The sequence below is a fragment of the Euprymna scolopes genome, chromosome 2, assembly GCF_053919585.1.
Source record: "Euprymna scolopes isolate OS-2025 chromosome 2, ASM5391958v1, whole genome shotgun sequence".
Taxonomy (NCBI): Eukaryota; Metazoa; Mollusca; class Cephalopoda; order Sepiida; family Sepiolidae; genus Euprymna; species Euprymna scolopes.
Window position 1 is genome coordinate 88,335,465 of NC_136483.1, and position 26,408 is coordinate 88,361,872.

Consider the following 26,408-nt stretch of genomic DNA (forward strand, 5'->3'; position numbering starts at 1 on the left):
TCAAACTCCTATTTCTCTTACCATCTCTCTTATTCTCTTCTTATTCTCTCTTACTCTCTCTCTCTCTCTCTTTCTCTTTCATCAATTTTCTGATTCACCGCTGGTCTGTCACCAGTTACACTCTAAATAATTCATTTATAAACCTAGATAGCATTTTACTTCCTAAGCCTGTTATTTGCACATTGTCACCCATCTACGTATTGAGCAGGTTTACAATGGCTTAACCTGTAATCTGTCGAGTGTCTCAATGTCATTTAGCCGTGCAAAAATGTAAAAATCGAGAATGATAAATAACAGTTCTCAATATATGAGCAGAGCTTAACAGTAGTGTAAAAATATATTTGTGGCAAGTAAGCTACATAAAAACGCTTATGTTTTATTATTAGGAAATGTTATTAGGATAATTGAAATTATTTCTCGTGGAATAAAATATAAACGTCTCTGTGTAAACTTATCTGTAATAAATATATTTTCGTACTATATATATATATATATATATATAGAGAGAGAGAGAGAGAGAAAGAGAGAGAGATAGATAGATAGATAGATAGATAGATAGATAGATATAAGATAGATAGATAGATAGATAGATAGATAGATGGAGAAAGAAAGACAGAAAATAAGAAAGAAAGAAGATATTTAGGAATAGGAGAGTTTGAGAAAGAGGAAAGCAAAAAGTGAAAAATTAAACTAAAAGTGAAAGTATAAATAGAAATGAAAGTAGACCAGAAAGTGAAAGTGAAAGTAGAAGAAACCAGAAAGAGGACAAAAAGACGCGCAAAGCGATGCTATAGCTGAGAAAGGGCGACAAAAGTGATTCAATCAGTTTCCCCTCTGACTAAAAGCTGAAAGAGACACGAGAACTTCCCCGCCTCCGTCTCCATCGCTCTCCTTTACCAACAACGCCTCGGTGGCAACCGTTATGACTGTTGTCGTCGTTGTTGTTACATTAGCATAATTACAATAGTTGTTGTCAACGGTATCTTTATTTCATTTTCTCTTTTGCTTGTTATCGCGATAATGTGCGGCCAATTTAAATTTTATTATTTTTCTTAGTTTCGCGTTCATCTCAGACTTTTAATTATGGCTATTAATCAACATTTCCACCATTTCTTCTGTCATCATCATCATCATCATCATCATCATAATTAGCAACAGTGCTTTAAAATTATCCAGAAGCTGTTGATGGAATGTACCAACAAGTCTCCCCAATGCTCCTGCATGCTTCCTTCGGTTGTCTGTTATTTCGCATCATATTTTTTATCATCAATTCAGATTTCTTTTATATGATGATTGATAATCTGCATAATTTATATTATTTTCATTTTGGTTGTTATATCCACGGCATTTTGGCCGATATAACGTTCGGCCTTCTTCTAATGTATGTTTTTCGAATTTGGGAATATTTATGGCAACTCTGTCGCCTAGACGCTATTTTGAATAGAAATGTTTATTCAACCCCACATGGTAGGTTGTTCTCATTCGGTCAAACTTGTACTTCTAGTATGAATTTAGAAGGCTTTCTTAATTTTTATTTTAGCACTTTGAATACGACAAATAGTGACATGTGGAGAGTACACCTCTGGGTGTGAAGGCAAGTGTCTTTAACGCTTCCGCGTACTCCCTTCGGTGTTGTGTGTTGATGGGATGCAATAACCCTACAAAATAGTTTCGGCTTTGTGCGTATAAGTTTTTAACATTATTGTTTTTAGTGTTGAAAGCAAAAAGCAACGGGTGATGGTGTATGCCACTGTGTGCGTAAGAACGCGTCTCTCCAATGCTCCAGTATTCTCCATTCAGTTGTGTGTGTATCTATATATGTGTATGTGCTTGCGTTTATGTTGTATTATTATGTTATGGTATTCTTGGAAACACCAGCATGCATAATCCAACAAGTCTCTTCAACGCTCCATTAAATGAAATGTCCACCGGTGATCTCTATTCTCTTACGGTGCAAAGTCTGCCAGGGTATTCCAGCACTCTCTATCTCTTTTGATAAACGTTGAAAATCACTTTGCGTTATCATAATAGCCGTTTGCAATTTATTTCTTGCTGGTAACGGCTATTGGCTTAGTCTGGAATTTTAGTGTCTCCAGTATTCCAGTACTCTCCTCGCCATAGATACCTAGACGGTGCTGGCTCTCTTCTGTATTTACCATTTTATATGGTACCAGCTAAGTTGGTGCCACCGTTAGGGGGTCCGGCGATCGGATTATGAAATTTCTGACAGTTTCAGTGCCCTCGGATTCGTGTAATGGTCTCTCTATATTCTTTGTTCTATTTCCACTTTCCTATAGTTAATTGGCGTTACTTTGTTATGGGGGCTGGTTTCCGCATTTGAGGAGCTTCATTATTATTTCAAGGTTTTTTATCAGTACCGTACGTTGTATGTTTTACAGCAATATCAAGCGTTTATTTCAATTTCTTCTAGTTGTTCCCCTTTTTTCTTTTTTTTTGGGGGGGGCTGTTCCTAACACTCCTATAATTATAAGTATTACAGTAATTTTTTTCATGCTTCAAATTTCTTTTCAGTTCTGTGTTAAGTTCCGTGTATTTTCTTAGTTTGTTTTGCATCCTGGCGCTTTGGGACAGTAGGTAACGATCACTACCATATGTCACCCCACTATGCCTTCAGCTTAACCATTTGATCTTCTGGAATGGTGCTACGATTTGACATATTTTCCTTTCTTGTTATTTATTATCACATCCGGTCCTCTCGATTGAATGACTTTTTGTTTGTTCTTTCATTTCCCAGGAAGTTTATCATTTTCTTTTTTGTTACTTTCTTCAGTTTGCATCATCATCATCAGCAGCAGCATCATCAACAACAACAGCAACAACAATTCACTAGGAGTTACCACACAGGTAACCATCACTGATAATAACAGGTGTGGTTCCCTGATGTCTGAGTGACCAGATTTATATTACTCTTCACCATTTTTTGACGTTGCAAACGACTTGGAGTTATCGCAAGCGTCGTTTACCATTGAGTTTCTTCTGGCAGCGACAATTGATCTTTAGGATCTTGGTGGTAATTAGCCTCCCCAAGTTTCCAGTAATCTCCGCACTCTTTCAGTGGAAGTCTAGCCAGTGCCCTCCGTTCTCGTTTTCCGCTATGATCTTTCACGACTACTTTGTGTGGCACCAGCTGAGATCGATACCTTTTTAGATGAGGGTGTTATGCGTGTTCTTTGCATGTTTTACTTTCTTTTCTTTTTTTTGTTACAACCTCTATGTGGCGGATACATCTTCTACGTGAGTTGGTTTTCGACGTTTTCATCATTACTGTCTATTCTATAGTATCAGGTTGCGATTCCAGTTTCTCCTAGTCTTTCTTCACTGTTTTTCAGTATTGTTTCTAGTGCTCCTATGATCATTTCTATTATATTGACTTTCTTCATCTCTCAGTCATGTGAACAGTTCCGTATATTTGCTTCGTTTCCCCCCCACACACACACACCTCTTTAATCTTTACTCTGCTATTAATTACTATGACATTCTATTCCTTGCTTGGATGTGTTTCTCTGGTTGTACTTTTATGTCTCATAAAATGTTGTGATTTCATTCTCCAGTACTGTCTTAGGTTTGTATCTGTATCATTTGTCTATGTGTTCGAAATACAGTCGTTTGCATAATACCCAGTGAACTTCCTTCCCTGCGGTGTCGTGTTTGTGCCAGAATGGCTACTAGGCTAGTTACTGCATTCACTTATGTGATTTTCGTCTCTTTATCTCCAGAGTCTATATTTACTTTTTTTCTTTAGTTTTATCTATTTTAGCTTTAATGTAGTTAGTTTTAATCGTATTGTTATGTGCAGCTGCCAGTAGCGATTCTGTTTTTCTGTTCTCATGGCATTTTCTTTGTAATTTCCGAGTGTTTTCTCTTGCCATTCTTATGAATTGACTATGTGTTTTTTTTTTTCACTTTTCCTTTTTCGTTTTTTCGTTTCACGTTTTGCTGTTTATATCTTATCCGTATTGACGATTGCTCTTGTAACAGTGATCAGCCTTTCTCTGTTCGTGGTATCTTTTATTTCAATTCTTTTTGTGTTATCCACAAAATCTTTTATACTTTCTAGACCTGTGGTCTTTTTTGTCCTTATCACGTAGAGAATCGGTCAGTATCATTCTGCAAGATTAGTGTATTGCTTATGATTATTAGTTTCCTTCTTTTGTCCAGCCTATGAAGGGACCAGAATATCTTCCTATTGATACTGCCCAGGTGTTGATTCTTATTTTTAGGCTTATCCTATATAATCAAGTTTCCAAGAGTTTTCGAGTTCTTCTCGGGTATTCTTTTCCTATCTTCTCTTTCTGTTGGTTTGATAGTGTCTGTACCATTTAACCGTTTTCGAGGATGCCAAGTTGATGAAATCCATTCTTTGGAAGAGGCTTCATAGCATTGAGTCGAAACGTCCGCGCCATATTTCATGTCGCGTTATGTTTTGTTTTTCAGGAAAAATTAAGGAAGCATAGACACGTGAAGAAACAAAAAAATGGTAAAATCAAAAAAAAACTAGGAAATTTAAAATTACAACACTCTTTTTGTGTTTAAGATGATATTTATTTTCCTTCGATCTGGTATATAAAGGTACTCATTTTGATTTTGTAAAAAGGGAATAGTGTCTTTGCGTTTGGATAATAATTTAGGGTTTCTTCGATTTGTGTGAAAACAATTTTCCCCTCATCTTAAAAAAATGTGTGCTCAACTCCTAAATTCTATTTAATCTCTGTCTAAATTCGACTCTTAAATTCACTCTGCGTTTAACATGATTACTCGGCATCGTCTCAACCAGTATGCAATGTAATTTATCGTTGGTTACCTTCGCTTGTCTTGGAGGGCAGAACAAATTTTGCCTATTACACGACTTTGTTAATGTGCTGCTTATAATCTCTTAATGGTAACTGCTCTGACGAACTACAAGCACTTGTACTCCATCGATGTAAATACCCCGACAAACTCGACAAGCAGCTAAATCCCACCCCTACACAGTATATATCCCTAGGTGTAAGAAAGCCTTCTACTCCAACAGTTTCTTCCCCAAAACTGCTCGACTTTGGAACTCTCTTCCAGGATTCTGCTTTCCCAACTGTACTGACATGCAGAAGTTCAAGTGTGATGTGAACAGTCATCTTGCTAGTCATCTCCCTTCATAATATATCTGCAAATATGTCCTCGATAGTAGCCCCCTACTTCAAAGTGGCACTGTGCATTGTTTGGGGTGAACATTGAATATAACAAAATTCCTCTAATTGACATCTTTTCATCGATGACAGTGTTAACTTTCGATCTGCTCCCTTTGTGATCTTTTTTCGATTCATACTTGATGGCTTTAGCTAAAGGCGTTTTACTCGGTCTTTAGTCACAACAATATTTTCACTATCCTCGATTCTTAACTTATGTAAATAATAATTTTAAATTTTTTGTTCAGTTCCGCAAAGGTATAATTGTGCCTTAATCGCCCTAAATGTCTCGGCGAGTCTCAGCATTTTTTCATATTCGCACCTTTCTTCTTTGCCAAATGCTAATTATTTGGCGCTACAGACGCTATCACCCAAAAACACAAGCAAACCCCTAAAGCATAGAAAGTAATAATAATCAATAATCATCAACGTTACAATAAAAAAAAACGTAGGTCAATATCTCTCCTCGTTTCAGAGTGTCAGATCAAATATTTGAACTACGCGTGTAATTCTACTATTTGAAAAAAAGGAGAGTTCTCAAACTCCTTAAGGGCTCTATATACTAATGTTTTAATAAGCGCTATTTTTCTAGAGGTAGGCATAAATGAACGCCAATCCATATAAAGTCCGGTGAAAGTCGGTTTGCAATAAACTGTAGTAAGAAAAGTATTCTTACTACGTTCAACCAAGACATCCAGGAAAGGCAAGCACTTTTATTCTCTTTCTCTATCGTAAATGATAATACTGTGTGGAGAGAATTGAGATTATCGAAGAAAATTGTTGTTTCACTCTCAGAAGCAAAGGCTGCAAAAGTGTCATCGACGTATCTAAAATATACTGAGGCTTCAATATATTGCTGAACAGTGTTGATTCATAGAATCCTATAAAAATATTTGCTAATGCAGAACCCAAAGGGGCTTCCCATCCGAACCTCGTCGATCTGACTGTATGTAAGTTTATCAAAGCTAAATTCTACTGACTTAGTACAGATCAACATGAGTTCAACAAATATATTCTTAGAGAGGTGGGGGATTTAGATTGCTATTATAAAGTGATTCGGCACAAATACCAATAGTCTCCTGTAGCGGGACATTAGTAAATATGCTGGAAACATCAAATGGACACATGAAGTTGTTCGCAGAACTAGGTTGCAACTTATGTGAATATTCAACCAACTTGAATGAATCGGTAATGCAATATTTAGTATATAGAGTATGAACTGGTTCTATAATAGTCAATAGCCACTTAGCTAGGAAGTGTTGGACAAACCCCGTCATAGACAAAATAGGTCTAAGCAGGAGAACTTTTTTATGTATTTTAGGAAGGCCAAAATGTCTAGGCCTTAATGAACCAGAAGGCCTTATTTTATCATAGATCTCTTTGGAAAAGTGTCCTTTCTTATACAAATATAAAAGGCACTCCTGGATCTTAATTTCATTTTTATAAATGGTGTCACATGTTTCAGCTGGGTCAACGTGAACAAAATGATTTTACATCATTCAAAATAACTAACATTTTCTGGACATAATTTACACAATTCAGGATAATGACACCAGCACTTTGTTCTGTTTACGTAAAAAAATATCTGTATTTAGGGTTTTGAAATGAATGCTAAATCAAATAAAATCACTTGAACCAATAACCAAATTGGAATAACGAAAGGTCAAGTCTTTTGGGTTAGTCTTAATCGTTGTTACATGATCAGGCGAAATAGGGCTATGATGCTTTAGTAGTGAAAATAAAACTTCAAATGGTGCAAGTGTTTCTTCTTTATCAATATATGTGAGGTGAAAAAAGAAATTCAACCCCTTAGACAACACTGCGGTCTCAACTTTTGAACGCATCCATCAGCATCGTAGTCGCGTCAAAATCTAGAGCCAACAAGCAAATCAAGTTGCTTGTTAAGTTTACGGGAAATACGTTGGTTAGGGAATGCTTCACGGTTTGCCTAATATTTGGAGAACCGAAATAAATCAAAGAAACTTAAGAAGAGGGAGGTAGACTTAAAATTAATGTAAGAATAAAGTTGTCTGTCTAATTTATTTCATCTTGGATGAAAGCTCGTCCAATTATAAGACTAGGTGTAAATTTGGAAGCAAAAATTTGTTTACTCATTGAAAATGGAGAGAGGTTTTCTTCAAAACTGAAACGAAGGAAAAAAAATAGATAATCTAATTGACTCAATTTTTTCTCCTTAAACGCAAGACACTTTTTTTTATTTGACCATTTATTGCGGACTATTATCTTCATCTTTCCTAATTGTTGTTTCACGACGTTTCGGCCAACTATTCCTCTGGCCTTCGTCAGGTGGTAACCGCGACGGAATAGGAACTCCGAATCTCCTAACTGCATTCTCGGCAATTACTTCTTCGGGGTCCGTGGCGCAGTGAATAGAGACGTTGAATCTCTACGGTTCCAGATGAGAATTGTCTGAAGATAGCGGTTTCAATCCTACCCAAAGGCGACCAGAGGCTTACTTGACCAAAACGTGTCAAGTCTCAGTATCGCAACCCGTGTTTTTACATCGCATTGTATGGCTTGTATGTGTTTTAGGCTGGCAATTCCGCTCGGGCTTGCCATGTTCATTTCAAGTTGTCTATTCTTTATCATGCTGTATCACTTATCATGCTGATCCTCGTGTCTGAACTGCCAATCGAAACGATGTCTTCCGATTACTCGAGCTGTCTACACCGATGCCACCGATGCCACTCAATTGCATGTTTAAGACACTAGTCCTCGTTTCCTCTGGGTGGCCATATAATGGTCTTGGATAAAAAAGTTTACGTTTAGGGCACGTTCTGCTCTTCCAAAGATCTACTTCCTGCTTCATTTCGTAATCTCAATATCCGTTTGCTTCCTTCGCCTTCTTGTGGAATCCCGATATCTCCTAAGACTTCTTTCATCGCTTTTAGAGCTCTTCATTTTCCAGGACAGAATTGTTGACCTCGACTAAAGTTCACAGTCAGTTAAAGAAAACACACACTGCCAACCCTTATCTTATTTCTCTACGCTTTTCAATTCTCTTATTGGCTAGCTGTCTCATTAGCTGCTCTCGAACATCAACTCACATTAACCTTCAGTGCACCCCATAAAGGGATCCAATAAACTATGACTGGTCTATATGCCCTTCTTACGCTAATAGAACTTCTAAAGAATCTGTAAATCACCATTTTTCTGAGTGGCAGATTCACTTAAGGAACCACTTTGCCGTGAAACGCTTCTAGAACTGACCTTCATTTCTGATCTAAAATGAAACTTACATCAAACCCGTTGCTAAGGTTGCCGGAAAGATAGTTGGAGCATTCTACCGTTCCAGGAAAGAATCTCATTCCCGGAGCTACCTTCTATCTATGTAAGAGCCAAATACGTCCTAAGATGGGGTATGGTTGCCATATCTGGGGAGGAGCTGCTCACTGCATCATTTTCTGCCTAGATAGGGAACAAAACCAAATTCAAAATCTGGTGTCCTTTTTCATAGAATAGACTTTACAAGTCAATATCTGTGTAATCGTGATTTTCATGGCAGGAGCTCAAATGGCCTTCACTCTATGACATTCCTTATAAAACATTCACGGCAAACCCTCGCCTAGCTACAACCACTATCACTAATTTCTCTTAGAATCTATCTGTATTGAAAACTAAGTGAAAATCACATTAGCAAACCTTTTTTCAAGAACTGATTGTGTGTGGAACACAATACCGCGCAGTTACTTCCCAGCTGACTATAACATGATCGTTTTCAAGTCCAACGCAAGTAATTCTCTTAAACTATTAATTTCTGCAACATTTCCACCATCAGCGAGCATCACAGTGTTGGCTCACTTAACACTCGTTAACCCTTATCCTTGAGTGGTCTCCGGGCCTGAATAAATGGTGGCTCTGTACTAAAAACAACTGAAGAAACAAAGAACTGAAAATGATGAAATAAAACGTACGGTCTAGGAAATTCAATATTCTCTCGTTTTGTACTTAATGTGTATTCTCATCCAACTGTAGGTATATGGGTAGTAATTTTTGCTTCTCGATAAAAACTTTGGGAGGGTATGACTTGCGTTTTGCGATTCAGTGGACGATCGATACGAAAACGATTTTTTCCTACGTTTTTTTTCTGTTCGATTTAGAAGGGTGCGCAGCTTTCAACTCTGAAATTTTTTCTGATTTCTGCTTAACTCCGATCTCAATTTTTAAATTCGCTCTGTGCATCGCTTAATATACTCAGACAAACTCATTCGATATCGCATGGACAAAATCTACTTGGCCTGGTCCACACGTAATCCTATTGGTCGTTCGCTATTTCAACACATCCTATGAGGCAGACTAGCCGTTTCAAAGACTCGGCCTCGTTTTCGTGCGGTTTAAAATCTCTCGCACATTTAATTCAGCTCTCAGTTGACAGCTTTTCGCCGATGACAGTGTTAAACTTCGAGTATACCACTTTTGACTTTTTCTCAGGTCACACTTGCGACGTTCAGTCAAGGGCGTTTTATTGGACCTATAGTCAAAACAATTTTTTTCTCCAAACTCGATTTTCATAATTTGTGTGAACAATAATTGTAGTACAGTTCCCAAAATTTTAATCACCTAAAAACTTTTCCGTAAGGTCCCAAACATTTGTCATACAAAAAACATTATTGATAACTTTTTCAACAGGGCGTCATCGTTTATTTAAGAAAAACCCTTATCAACGAGTGGCTTACGGGCCTTGATAAGTGGTGACCACCTTGTAAAAAAAAAGAAAAAAAACTCCCGAAGTCGATGTTCCGCACCTTCACATCATCAAATCCCTCCAGAGTTTGAAATCGCTTTCTGTTGCGAGGATCGTTCCAAAAGTTAAACCATTTTTAACACAAAAGTTAAAAAGATACGAAGACGAGAGTGATACCATTAAAGCGAGTGACTTTTCCCCAGAATTTATTTTTTCGAAGTAGTCACCGACATTCTTGATGCACTTTTGCCGGAAATTCAATGACGCATATCTGCTTCTGACGCACGTCCATGACAAGGACTGCTTTCTTCGAGTCAATATCTTCAACGGAGAGATTAAACTTTCAGGTCATGAATGTATGATGTCAGTCATCATAACAAGGTGATTTGTCATCCTATCTCGGCAATAATTGTTAGAAACTCTACTAATGTGTAATGTCATAGAATTAGAAGTATAATCCATTAAATTGAAAAATATAAGTCTGAAGGTTGAAATAAATAGTAATTTAAAACAGGTTAATTTAATAGACATCATATTTAATTTAGAAACAGGCCATTATAAATCTTATATTAAGAAGTATGCTAACTGCATATATGTCCATAGTCAAACCATTCATCCTCTAGAATTTAACATATATCTATATCAATTAAAGAGAATTAGCAATAATGAAGAATATTTACAACGCAGTCCTTAGGAATAGTGAATACAAGAAAGTCGGCATTAACTATAAAAATAATAACTTATACAAATAGACGTAGAAATCGAAGTAGGAAGATAATCTAGTTTACTCCCCCTTCAACCACATGCTAAAAACAAAATTGGTAATAAATTTCTACGCCTCATAAATAAACATTTCCTACCAGGAAATGCACTACATATATTCTTAACAAAATGAATAATTGAAATTTAGTTATTGCTGCACTGATAATCGAGAACGAATCATAAAAACACAAAATATTGATGAACAATATAACTACCAGATGCACTAATGATAAGAGAAATAACGGTAACTGTAATTGTTTAAGACAATAAGAATGTCAGTTAAGAAATATAATACATCAGTGATATACCAAGCAAAAATATACACAGAAAATGCAAGAATAGAAAATTTCTACGCCGGGAATACACCAATATCATTTAAAAATATATTTTATACACAATCCAATTATGAAAGGTATTACTAGAAATTAATTAGGGAAAAAAACACCAAAAACTGAATGGAAGATAATTAAAAAGCTAAAGCCTGTTAATCACCGAATTCGCCGTATTTTCTATGCCTGACTGAAAAACTAGAGATAATCAGATTTAAACATGGAGAAAACTATTAAATATGAAACAATAGACATGTACTAAATAAACGATTAATAATTAAATACAATCCTGCTAAAGAAAATACAGAGTCCCTTTTTTCCTTTTATCATTTAAGACAGGATACCGTGTAAAACAGTTAATTCTTTAGCATAAAAATAGTAATTAGTGTAAACACATGAACTTAGATAAAGTACGATTGCAAAAACCTTGTAGACAGTTGGTATAATCGTTTCAAACAATGCTAGCTGATATAATATATCAGGTTGCATGGGTTAAAGCCAAAAAGACAACAGAAATGATAAAATAAAAAAAGCGTGAAGAGGTGAGAGTAATGTAAAAAAATAGTGTGTATGATGAGATTTGAAAAATGAGACAAATAAATGCGTAGTTAATAAATGGGAGCTTAGCATACATAAAGGGGAAAGGATAGTATATTTCTAATTATTAAAGGATAAAGATGGAAATAAACACGTAATATATGGAATAATATATATGTGTGTGTGCGTGAGACTGTGTGCGTGTGGGTGCGAGTAAATATGTATATATTTACAAATAGCCTGCGTGCCCGGCGTTGCCCGGGTGTTTGGGGGTGTGTGCTTAACAAAAAAAAATGATAGTAGGCAGGCAGGCTCGAACTGTACCGCGAAGGAGGAAAAAACGCGAAAAAAACGTGACGTCTTTGCTGTTGTGGCCACCGCCAAACAGGGAGTGACAAATGTTTAAATGAAGGCTAGTCAATCGAAAAGAGGGGATGACTTTCGAAAATATCGACGAAAAAAGCGACCCCTCCCTGTAGAAAAGTTGCTAGTTGAGGGCAGAAGAATTAATGTTTTTAGATAATTTTTCGATATTTGTCGTCCATAGGGTTGAGCGTTAAACCGATACCGATCTCGTGTAAACTCGTCGCTTCTGTCAAAAGTTTTAGATAGACATACATACATACATACATATACATTTAAACAGACAGGTGACATTTATATTATAGGTGTATATATTTTAAAATTATTAAGCATATATTTGTTGTATATTTAAATAAACTTTACGTTTGGATTACAAGACATTACAGCGTACCTTATAGATTGATATGAGCTCTACACGCCTAAATAGCGAATCCATTTGTTAAACGATGATAGTGCGATAATATATGAACATGATGGTAGATAGAGGTTCACAAGGGCACGCGTACATCTGCTGACATTAGTATCACTAATGCTTATAGAATTATTAAACACAGAGGAAAAAAGATTTATTCACCCAGTGTTAAACAATGGTAAACTTGCTTATGTATGCTTGAATACAGACACATGTATCAGTGTCGATACACGTGTCTGTATTTGTTGAGACGTAGTTGAGTAGACATAATTTGTATATTAAGATTAATGTTTATACATTTTTTACAAGAGAGTCAGCACTTATACAGGCCCGAAGGTCACTCAAGAATAACGGTTAATGAGTGTAATGTGGTAGCGCAGTAATTGTTAATAGTGGAAATTTGGTACAATTTCATTAAGGGGACAGTTCATCAAGGACCTGTTTACACTGGACTTGAAAACTACCATAATGAGGTGAGTTGGAAAGCAGGCCAGCGGAACAGGATTTCACACGCAGGTAGTTCTAGGAAAGAAGCTTTGTTTATTAAATCTACGTTTAGGTTTAGGCACAGATAGGGAGTGGGATAAATTGTTGATGGTGGTTGTAGCTAGTTGATAGTTTTTGTGAAAGTTTGGCAAGGGCGGACAAAAGATTGGAGCTCAGACGAGCACTTGTCATTAAAATAACGATCGAGCAGAGATAGGCTCATAACGTCTCTTCTATGTTAAAAAAAACTTGCTGGGAAGAAAAAGGGGCATCACTTACTAGATTTCGAAGCCGATTTTGAACTTTATCAAGGCAGGATAAGACACGCCAGGCAGCTCCTGCCCAGATGGGGCAACAGTACTCCATTTTAGGACGTATTTGGCTCTTATACAGATAGAGGATTTCATTGTCAGTGAGACACCTACTGGGGCCGTAGAATGATCCAACCATTTTGCTGGCAATCTTGGCAACGGATTTGATGTATGTGCTCCATTTCAGATCAGGAGTGAAGACTCTTGTCAAGGCATGGTACTTCCCCAAGACGAGAGCTATTTATTATAATTGGTGCGTGATGGGAGTCAGAGCGTTGATGAGAGTAAGATAAAAGCTTGGTTTTAGATGAATTAACCAGGCACCATTTTCCTCATTGTACCACGTGCTCAGGATCAAAAGAGAGGGATAAGAAAGGTCTTTGACATTGCCTACCTTTGAAGTGTTGCCATAGATGGAAATGTCATCTACATAGATGTCTACGAATGATCTAAGAATGTGATTTGGGAGATCATTGATGAAGATAAGGAAGTGAGTTAGCCCAGGATGGAACCTTGAGGGACGCCATCAATGATAATATAAGCTTTTGATTCCTGCGCATCGATGATTACTCTTGTAAGCATATCAGACAGAAAAGGGTTTCATAACTGAGAGGGCATTTCCAACTATTCTGTAGATGGCAGTAGATCTATATTCTATCAAAAGCATTTGATATGTCAAGAGAAATTGCTCTAGAAACGAAGTCTCCATCAAGAGATTCTCTAATCTTGTGTGATATTACAGTTAGCACATCGGCTGTAAATCTAGCAGAACAAAAACCATATTGCATGTCACTGTGTAGGTTATTTTGCTGAGGTGGTATACCACTTTTCTATTTATCACAGATTCCCGCAACTTATTTATTACGTACAGGAGAGTGATTGATCTGTACTGAGAGGCAACCCCTTTTTAAACATAGAACGCAGAGGTATATCTGATATAAATGTTCGGAAGTCATCCCAATCAGTCATAGAGTATCGATATACTGTACGATGGAGAGATACATTTGAGTACTTATTACATTTTGTTTTTAATTCAAACGAGACAACCGATTGATCGGAAGATCTCAATGGAGACAGGTCGGAGGATTAGCACAGTTCTGGATAAGGTGTAAGCAAAAGGTAAAAAAGACTTTTTTTATCGGTGTCGAGCACACCGGTGTGTTCGTGAAGAATTTGCATTACGTCATAAGCAATGGAAAAATCAAAACAGAACCTCCTCTTATCATCCGTCGTGTTTGAGTGACCTAGCCATTCAACATTGTGAACATTGAAGCTTCCACACGTGAATGTTAGCCGAGGGATGAGAAAACAGGATGTAGTCGATTTTCTTTGATAGTAACTCCGCAGTTGTGGGGGCGAAGAGGGTAAATATGAACGCGGTGCTGTTAGCAAGTGCTAGTTGGAAGCACATATAAGGCAATTTTGAATCTTCCCTGGAGATGTCCGCATCACATGGAAAGCCATCTCTAATGTAGGCACATATTCCATGCCCATGACGACTTGGGGGGGGAGATTTTCGTGTAAAGTTTGAGTATCCTTTAATCTCGAACTCATCTAGGAAAACAGTCAGTCCAATGCCGGTTTCTGTCAAGAACAATAGGTCAGGTATTTCATAGGAAGTTTAATATTAGATGATAAAATAAATAAATAAATATATACGTGAGCAAGAGTTGTATTTCATGTAAATCATTGACTGCCATTAATAAATATGATATTCGACAAAATTAAGAAATTCGATAAAATGATTAAAAAACGACTCAAAAAGTGACAAAGTATGGCGGACTTGAATTTATTCCAGAGATGCAAATATCTTGAACTATAGATTTGTATGACTGTTTATATATAACTGATTACTGGGATCTCGTTAAAACTTCAGTAGTTGCTTCATCTCTGAAAAATATTAACCTGGAATTATATATATATATATATATATATATATATATATATATATATATATATATATATATACAGGGTACCCACAAAGTCTGGCTACATGAGCTAAAGGGTGTCCACAAAGTCTGGCTGCATAATCTAAAGGGTGTCCACAAAGTCTGACTACATTAAGTAGCCAGGCTTTGTGGACACCCTGTATATATATATATATATATATATATATATATATATATATATATATATATATATATATATATATATATATATATATATATATATATATATATATGAGAGAGAGAGAGAGAGAGAGAGAGAGAAATAGAAAACCCGAATGAAATTATTAAAATAATCAACATTTCGTCCTTATTTCATAGGACATCTTCAGGATATCAAGTAAAAATGCAAGAAAAGAAAAAGTCATAGATCGTACGAAAAAGAGAACAGAAATTTTTTAAAACATCAGACCATATTTTCCCGGATTAAACTGAAAAATATCTTCTGTCATCTATAATATATTTAAAGCACCAAAGCTCTCATCTTTTTCGGAAAGCCAGGACATTAATTACTGAATATCAACAAAATTACAAGAAAACACCCAGATCAACTAAGAACGTTACCAGATCTATCAAAAAAACTTAACACGCGCCATAATTTTAAATTGGAAACCAAACTTGCGCAATTGATAAAAAACAGTAAATGGAAAACTTTAGGACGTCCAGACCTTATTCTAAACTTTACTTCAAAACCACTCTCGGATATTGAAACTAAAGCTCTCAGTTTCGGTCTTAAATTCGCTACCGGCAAACATTCGAAATCATCAACACAACCCTAAAAAAATTATAGACAAGAGGACTCTGATTTTACTAAGGGCTTCATACAAGGGATAATAGCTTTAACAACTACCCAACCTAAAGAATTAGCACTACCAAAGAGATACATTGATGCCTTAAAACTTTTAACCAAAAATAAAGACATCATCATTTCACAAGCCGATAAAGGTGGTGGCATAGTTATAATAGATAAAGACCTATATCTAAAGAAAATGCACGCACTATTGGCAGACAGAGATATATATACTCCGATAGGTTTAAAATCAATACAAAAAGATTTCGAAACTTTTAATAAATCCATAAAGAAACTTATCGGAAATGATAAAAAAATGGATAAATAACATAGAATACCACCCCACTATTCCTATATTATACGGCCTCCCAAAAATACATAAAGCGAACGTCCCTATGAGACCTATAGTATCTAACATCGGAAGCGTCACCCATAAATTAGCACGAGCTATTGCCCAAATTTTAACTCCACTAATGGGCACCATTAGCACTTCACATATCAAAAACTCTGGTGACCTCCTAAATAGAATAAAAAATATGGACATACAAAATAAATCCATGCATAGTTTAGTCATAATTTCCCTCTACACCAATATTCCAATCAAAAAATGCTTTAATCTACTCCACAAGCACCTAATCAAAATTAAAGCCGACCTACCTTTTTCCTCAGATACACTAATACAAATCATAAAACTCATCACTGATAGAACCTACTTTCAGTTTAATAATTCTTACTACAGACAGAAATTTGGGCTCCCTATGGGTAACCCCCTTAGTGGTGTACTAGCCTGCTTATTCTTAGAAACCAACTCTTTTAAACACAGACTTCCTAAAAACTCTACATATTTTAGATATATAGATGACATTCTTATTTTTCTCCCTAAAAACACACAAATAGAACAAATTCGAAATAAATTAAATTCAGTGGAACCATCCATAAAATTTACACATGAATCCGAACAAGACCACTCCCTAGCTTTTCTAGATATACTCCTCATCAGATCAGAAACTGATCTGAGTTTCAAAGTGCATAGAAAGATCACACACAAAAACGATTATATTCACTCGCACCACAATGATAAAATAAAGACTGGCATGATTATTGGTTTTTTCTTGCGTGCCTTTAGAATATGCAGTCCCCAATATCTTAATGATGAATTTCAATATATTACGAATGTTTTAAGAAAACTACAGTATCCATCCTATTTCATTTCTTACGCAAAGAAAAAAGCTACGAAAATACACTATAACATAAACAGACAGAAAAATAAAACAAATACCCCACTATTAAACAGACATCTTTCCATTCCCACCCACACCAAAAATACAAAAATCTACGACACTCTTAATAGACTTGGTTTTCACTTGATACTAACAACTTCCTGAACAATAAAACAGACATTAAAAACTACCAAGCACTCTCCCAAAACCCTCACATCCGATGTCGGTATATATTCCATCCCATGTAACAACTGTCAACAAGCGTACATGGTGAAACACAGCGAAAATTGAAATTAAGACTTAACGAACACAGAAGAGATATAAGGAATGGTAACGCCCTAAATGCACTCTTTTGCCATTGTGCAGAACACGATCACTCATTTAATTTAGATCAAGCGAAAATTATTAAATACGTGATAGATAGAGCTAAAAGAAGACTTTTAGAATCAGCACTAATATTAAATACTAATACTATTACGCAAAGAAAAGGCTTCTACCATTTAACCCCTAGCATAGGGAAAATAATAATCAAAGAACAAAATATCAAAACAGATCCTGGCTAACCGTTTTTCCTTAAATATTTCAACAAAATGAATAAGTTTACAGGAAAAAAAATGTACATATTTATTTTAACGCATTTTTAAAAGTGTATATATAGATATCGAACAACCCAACCTTCCCATACGCACACATATGTTTGCCCTTCCCGACATATGTAGGATTCAAAAACTGTTCTCTTTTTCGTACGATCTATGACTTTTTCTTTTCTTGCATTTTTACTTAATATCCTGAAGATGTCCTATGAAATAAGAACGAAACGTTGATTATTTTAATAATTTCATTCAGTTTTTCTATTTTTCTCAAAATATAACGTCAACCACCGCTGGTATTTTTACATTTCTTATACATATACATATATATATATATATATATATATATATATATATATATATATATATATATATATATATAATTTAAAAATTATTATAGTAAATTATATATATATATAAATAATTTTAAAATTATTATAGTAAATTATATATATAAATAATTTTAAAATTATTATAGTAAATTTTATATATGTATAAATAACGTAAAAATTATTATAATAAATAATTATGTTAGCCATTTTAAGAAACTCGTTTCTTATCGTTGCACTTTTAGTTGAATTAAAGTCAATCAATTTTTCTTTTATGCGCTGATCATCATATAATGATTAGATCACTACAACTGACGTTAAAAAGCATTTAAAAATAAATGTTTAAACTTCAACGACATTTCTTACGACTAAGGGTAGCGAATGGATTAGGTCCTTGCTAATGAAATCAGGGATGGCTTCTGTCGCCGGGTTCGGATCTATCGACTGGTTTTAATCGTGACACCCTGTACTGATGATTCCCGAAAGGATGAAACACTAGGGTCTGTAGGTATTTAATAATTATTATAGTAAATAATTATGTCAGACCCTTTAAGAAACTCGTTTCGTATCGTTGAGCACTTTCAGTTGAATTAAAGCCAGTCAATTTAGCTCTTATACGCAGATTATCATATAATGATTAGATCACTTTGACAGACGTTAAAAAGCATTTAAAAAATGTTTAAAATTCAACAAGTTCATATCTATCGACTGGTGTTAATTGTGACACCCTGCATTGATGATTCCCAAAAAAGGCATTTAAAAATAAATGTTTAAAATTCAACACCATTTCTGTCGGTTAACGGTAGCTGAATGGATTAGGTCCTTGCTAATGAAGCCAGGGATGGCTTTTGTCGCCGTGTTCGAATCTATCGACTGGTGTTAACCGTGACATCTTGCACTGATGATTCCCGAAAGGATGAAACACTAGTGCCTGTAGGTATTTAATAATTATTATTATTATAATAAATCATTATATATATATGTGTGTGTGTGTGTGTGTGTGTGTGTGTGTGTGTGTGTGTGTGTGTGTGTGAATTTATATATTGATAATCAGAAATATTAGTACAAGGGATCAGTTTCACATATAACTTTAACGTAAATGATCAATCACTTTCTGCCCGTATAGCGCTTCAACGACATAAAACTGGAATTAGGATTAGTGGTACGGTTTAAAAAAATTGTGGAGAGTTCTTAATAATAACTCTTCTTCTTTTTTTTTTTAGCGTGAAAAATCTTTCACACAAAAAATATTATATCCTTTATTAAAAAAATATATGGTTATATGCCTTTAAATGGCCCGAAAGTAGGTGGCCATTTTATGGTAAATTTATATGCGAAATTTATCACCCACTCCTAATTTAAAAAATAATTGAGGTGTGTTTCTCCTACCTCCCTCAATTTGCCAGGGTATCCACACGTAATTGCCTAAAAAAAACGTAGGATCTAATTCCGGGGCGGGGAGGGTAAGGATATTCATTTACAAATTAACTATGAGTTCAGACAGTGGTGTGGGGCCATGTTTACAATAGAAATAAATTTGTGAAAAGGCATTTGATTTTCTGGCCTCCAAAATCGAATTAAAGATTTCCTGTCCAGAATACCCCCTATATTAAAAAAATAAATAAATAAAATAGCAGAAATTTGTATGATGACGAAATCAAAATATCATATTCTAAAAATCACATAAATTGATCAAGTAGTTATGTTTTTGTAAAAAAAAAAATCATTTAAAATGATTAATGGGAATTGGTAGGCATTACAAGATAAATCTATTAGGTATGAATTATTGTTGAGTCATCTCCCTTTGTTTCTTGAATTTCTTTTCAAAATGGCGGCCGGGACACTCACTCATTGAATAGTCAAAAAACTGAGTTTTTAATTTTAAAATAAAACTGCTTAGAGTCATTTTTTTTTAAATATAATTTCGTTTCGTCACGTGTATGTACGTCATGCAGTTTCTTTATTTTTGTTCTTTAACACAGACGAAGTTGTGGACAAGGACCGATTAAAGTGTAGTATCTGTTCTCTTTTCGGTCGGAGAAGATATCCTTATCAACTAGGTAATTTTTTTTATTTTTGACTCAATTCAGAGTGAGAGGTTTGGATATTCTCCGCACTGAAAATCTATCGTGTGTCTAACTTTTAACTCGTGTCAAGTCAAATGAATATGCATATTTCTTGCGGCTATTTTTGGGAGAGGGGGGTTGTATTACTATACACATAGATTCGAAAAAGTTGTCCAAAAAAAAACAAATATATAACAAATAAATGTTATCAAAGGTAAGATAAGTTACTTTTCTACCTAACTGGATAATATTTTGTGTTTTTATTTAATGTAACATGTTTATTCAGCTCGAAAAACATAGTGTTTACCAATGTATTGAAAAATTTTAAATAGTGCCGAACTCTCTGCTGAACACGGTAAGTTTGGGAAAATGAGTTAAAAATAAAATATATACAAAATACTGTTAGAAACTCGCTCAATATATGTTACCGTGACATAGACTGACATATATTCGGTGTTTTTTGTTTTGTTTTGTTTTGTTTTTTGTTTTTTTGTTTTTTTATATTATCGATTCTCATTCAGAATAAATTACTTTGCTGAGACAATCTAAATATATTAAAAAATAGTTAACACCGCTAAATACATATTAAGCGTTGAGGTAAAGCCGGCGGATTTCTATGTTCAGAATGCTCACGGTGTAAAATGTATATCTATGATCTAAGGGAAGTAACTCTAAACGCTTAACGACAAGCATTTATCACTTCAGCGCAAAGCCTTTGCCTAAACGGTGTCAAGTTTGGAAAATAGCCCTCTAAAATTTTAACCATTTCAATGTGTTGTATTTTTATGAAAGTATTTTTTTTTGTTTTGTTTTTTTTTTCATTAGAACTGTCATGTTTCAGTTCGAAATAACATTCAGGGCTCTTAAAAGAAATAGATGTATCCTATTTTATATACGTCCACGCATATCCATAAGCTGTGCTCTTGATCGCTCGATCGCTCTTTGAAGTTCAGCGAAGTGACCGACCGATGAAGCGCTGAAGTTCAGCGCTTGCTTCATCGGTCGGTCACTTCAGTTTTAAATGTTATTTTCATCCCTTTATCAGGCTTAAGTTTAAAATAGCATTTTCGCCTGTTTTTCTTATGTTTGAAATAGCATTTTTTGGTCAGCCACGGTTTAGATGAAAAGAGCATTTTTGTCGGTCAATCTTGCTTACCAGTGTGATAAATAACAATTTCGTCGATCGGTTCATGCTCAGGTTTAAAATATGTATGCACATATGTAGCCATCAATGTTTGTATAAATAAATTTAATATGTGTGTGTGTGTGTGTGTGTGTGTGTGTGTGTGTGTGTGTGTGTGTGTGTGTGTGTGTGTGTGTGTTCTTGGAATCTATTTTAACCTTAAAAACTATGTAATGTTCTTAAATCTAAGTTTTAGTCCTTCGTCGGGAAATTATTTTGTTAGTAAGTCATTTAATCTCCTGGGATCACTGGATCAACTTGTTTTATCGAACTCACAAGAGTCCCAAAATTTTCATCAGTTGTTTACCATGAAACTATTTCGGGGATTGAAAAACAAAACAGTATATTAAATCATGGCTCCCCAGTAGTGTTGACCAAACATCACCCTCCTTGAACACACACACACACACACACACACACACACACACACATATATATATATATATATATATATATATATATATATATATATATATATATATATACATATATATATATAATTATTTACTATAATAACTATTAAATATATATATATATATATATTTAATAATTATATATATGTATAAAGATATATATATATATATATATATATATATATATAATCAAATTAAAAATCATAATATCGTACGGATTTATTAAAATATATTTTTAATTCATATTCATATGTACGTAGACATCATATTTACTATGGAAAACTACTCTTGCAGAATAGAAGCTGGACATTACGTTTACTTTTGACATTCTTATAACTCTCATTCACTTTTAATTTTAGTGCCCTAATTTCTCTCTACCTGTGTGCAATAGTTTTGTCGATATTAACACCAACTTATTAATTACAGTTATCTAATAATAAAAGCGCTTCTTAAAAATATTTTGAGTAACTTTCAAGGGTGGTAATCGAAAATACAAGTATTTCTGGTAATTATCTTTGATGAGAGCAAAATCAACACAAGAATACGCACACAATAATGATGAAGTCTAGAAAAGGAAAAATTTCAATTGATTTCTAATTGTAAATTGAAAATTTGCCGACTAATAGACAAATTATAATTATTTTTTTTTTAATTAATTTATTTTCAGCGCTCTAAATAATCTTTAAAGGGCCGTTATTCTATGCGATTATTTGATTCGTAATTTAAAAATTACATTGGAATGTTAGATATATCAAGTAAATAAAGAATATTTATGAAGATTGAACTAAATATCGATGTCTTTTTAAAGAGATATATGGTATAATTATATTTATGATTCCCTCTTTTACTCTGTTATATTCCTATTGTTGCGGTTATCATCGGTGTTGCATTAACAAGAATAACAAAATTTTGGTAACTTTATTTTACTGTAAACATTTTGTCGACATTTCGTTGAACGGGAATGCTTTTTCTTTAACTGACTACCAGCTAGCAATTCTTGGAAAGAGAGCTTGAGGCGGAGAAATGGAAAGCAAGAGAGAGAAAAAGAGAAAGAGAGAGAGAGAGAGCTAAACAAAGCTAATGTAAAGCTAGCAGTTTTAATTTGAATACGAAACTGTTTAAGCGTTGCCTTAAGGAGAAGTGCTTTCCAACACCCTGGAAAACCTCGTCAGTATGCCCTGTATTTAAGAACTCAAGTGATAAGTCATCTCCCTCTCAGTACAGATCAATAAGTCTCCTGTGAGTCATGAGTAAGTTGCTAGAATCTATATTATGTTTTTCAGGGGCTGTTTTTCAGCTGACTACAACATTACCGTTTTCAAGTCCAATATAAACAAATTATAGTTGGGTCCTCCTCTTAATCAAATTTTACTCAATTTCCAACACTACCGATCATTACTGTGTTGTCTCGATGACCATTTGGATCTGAAGATTACAAACCCTTATGCCCGAGTGGCTTTCATGACTTGATAAGTCGTGATTCCCTTGTAAAACAAAATAAAAAAAAAAACGAAGACTAGCAACGTCCGTTTTATGCTCCCATACTTACGAAACTGTTGAAGCGCTGCCTCAAGGAGAAGTGCTTTTCGACTCCCTGGAAGACCTCATCAGTTTGCCCTGTATTTAAGAATTCAGGTGATAAGTCATCTCCCTCTCAGTACAGACCAATAAGTCTCCTGTGAGTCATGAGTAAGTTGCTGGAATCCATATTAAATAGAGAAATAGTCAACCTCAGCAAAAATAACCTTCTTAGTGACACGCAATATGGTTTCCGTTCTGCAAGATCTACCGCAGATGTGCTAACGGTTATATCTCATAGAATTAATGAATCTCTTGACAAAGGTTTCCTTTCTAGGGAAATTGCTCTTGACATATCAAAGGCCTTCGACAAGGTATGGCATAACGGCCTACTTCACAAGATTTCTACCTACGGTATAACTGGAAATATTCTCTTTATAATTAAATCGTTTCTCTCTGATAGGCTCATAAGAATAGTGGTTGATGGACAAAAATAAGAGGCCTGCAGTATTAATGCTGGAGTCCCTCAAGGGTCCATCCTGGGCCCAACTCTCTTCCTGATCTGCATCAAGGATCCTAAACACATACTTAAATCATTCGTTGACATCTATGCTGATGACACGACCATCTACGGTAACACATCAAAGGCTGTAAATGACAAAGCTCTCTCTGATTCTCTCTCCTCTGATCTCGAACGAGTGGTTCAGTGGGGGAAGACGTGGCTGGTTACCTTTAATGCATCTAAAACCAAACTCCTATCTTTACATCATCAACGCTCTGATCCCCATCTGGCATCAATTGAAATGGATGGCTCTCGTCTAGGAGAAACCCCATGTTTTGACAAGCTTCTGGGCTTGACCTTCACTCCTGATCTGAAATGGAACACGCACATCAAGTCTGTTGCCAAGATCGCTGGAAAGATGGTGGAATCCTTCTATCGCTCAAGAAGATATCCCACTACTGATGCAATTCTTTATCTATATAAAAGCCAAGTACGTCCAATGATGGAATACTGTTGCCATATCTGAGCAGGAGCTGCTAAAAACAGCCTATTCTGCCTCGACGGAGTACAAAATAGACTTCGTGGCTTAGTGGGGGATGCCTCTTTTCTCTTCCTTGCCACCTCTCTTCCACAAAAGAGACGTTGCAAGCTTATCCTTGTTTTATCGTTATTTCCATGACAGGTGCTCGTCTGGACTCCAATCTCTGGTCCCCCTCGCCAATCTTTTACGAAAAACACCCGTCTAGCCGAATCCACTGTCAAAAACTTTCCCCACTCTTTATCTATGCTTAAATCAAAACGTAGATTCCATGAACAAAGCTTCTTTCTTAGAACTGCACGCCTGTGGAACTCTGTTCCGTCTGCCTGCTTCAACCTGGACTACAACCTGGATATCTTCAAGTCCAACGTAAACAAATTCCTGATGAACCGCCCCCTTAAGTAGACACTTTATTAAATCTTCACACTAACGTACTGTACTTACAATAACCCTTATCCCTGAGTGGCTTCCGGGCCTTGATAAGTGGTGACCACCCTGTAAAAAAAAAACAATACGAAAACATCTTTACGTAATTTTAAATCGTAAATATGGTTCCATATTTGGACTTTTTGTGACTATTACACTATCTTCCTTCATTGATTTTAGGGTGTTGTTTTTTGTTTGATTTTTATTTTTGTTTTTTTAGTTTTTTGTTTGATTTTTATTTTTGTTTTTTTAGTTTTTTGTTTTCTTTTCTTTTTTTCTTTTTTTTTTTAACAATGAGAAAAAATACAAAGTTCTCTCATAAAGAGAGTCGGTATTAAATTAAATCTGTATCAATATTTTTTAGCACATCTTAAACAGCAATGTTTGGTTTCGTTGTTTGGTTTTACGGCATATCAACACTTTTGGGGGTTATTTAATGTCTAATGCAGTAGTTTTGGTGAAAATGTTTTCATGCTTCAAGTATTTTATATTTTCAAATAATTATTCATGGTTTGTTTTGCAGAGAAAAATTGTTATTGTTTTGGTATTTGCAAAACATGATTAAGTTTTGCAAAAGGAAACGCAAAAATAATAACATCAATGTCTGTTGAATTTAATTCAGGAAGATATTTTCAGACAGCCAGATCTGAAAACACCAAGAAAATTGCAAGTTAATTTTGAAATTACAAATTAAATTAATCGTATAGAATGTCAGCTTTCTGAACATAGAATTTGGGATGCTTAAAACGTACACTACATAAGAAAATATCCCTAAAAAGACTAAACCGAAGATGCCGAGGTGGTGTTACCAGAACTTGGATCTGAATCTGAATAAGTATCCAAAAACTAAACATTTTTTTTTTTCATTTTAGAAGGACGTCTTCACTTACAGCGGACCAGATACTACATTTGTTCTAAAAAAATTTTATATATATTTTCATTGAGTTAAAACTATACGGTTTGGATTTAATTTTAAACGCTTTTGCCATCTTTCAGCTTAGTTTTACTTTTTCAATCATATTTCTTTGCCCCTAAATTACCTAGCAATCTTTTTTAAGTCCACAACAGGGGGAAAAAATTTTTAGTTTTCGTCTTCAGGGTAGAATGATAAAATTGTCGCCCTAAAGAAAACAACACTACAGCTTTATTTTAAAAACTTTTAATAAAAAAAATCAATTCAAGTAAATTGATTATTATGTCGTAGAGCTGACATCTATTCAATGTAGCTGCCTTCAGCCTCAATCACCAAGTTCATAACTGGGAGCATGCCTTTTTCACAAGCGCTGGCGGAAGCTCGACGAATACTCGGTGGATGGCGGCGATCAGGCTGGCTTTGGTGCTGTGGGAGGTCATGTTGGTGATGTTCTCGACGTATGATCAAACGAGGTAGTTCAGCGGGTTCAGGTCGGGAGAGGATGAGAGAAAGGTACAAAGTCGTAGCACTCCTTCTGGAGCCAAGCTTGGGTCTCTTTGGGCTTGTAGGTAAGCGCCGAGTCCTTCTGTCACATCCGGGGTCTGTCAGTGGCCACCTGATTGCACCAGGGGATCACCACACCCTTTAGCACATCCAGGTATACTTTGGTATTGAATTTCAAGCCGACTTCGCAGATGTGAGGTGGCGTGATGTGGCCCTCACTTGAAACCATACCCAAGCATAACCGTAGCCGGAAACTTTCTTTTCGTTACTCTGGGCACGCCCTTGCGCGTTGAACCGTCCGAATTTGCATTTTGAGGCCGCTGGCAATGGTCCTTTTGTCATAACTTAAATCGGCAGAGAGTATGAGTTGTAAAGTGGCGCA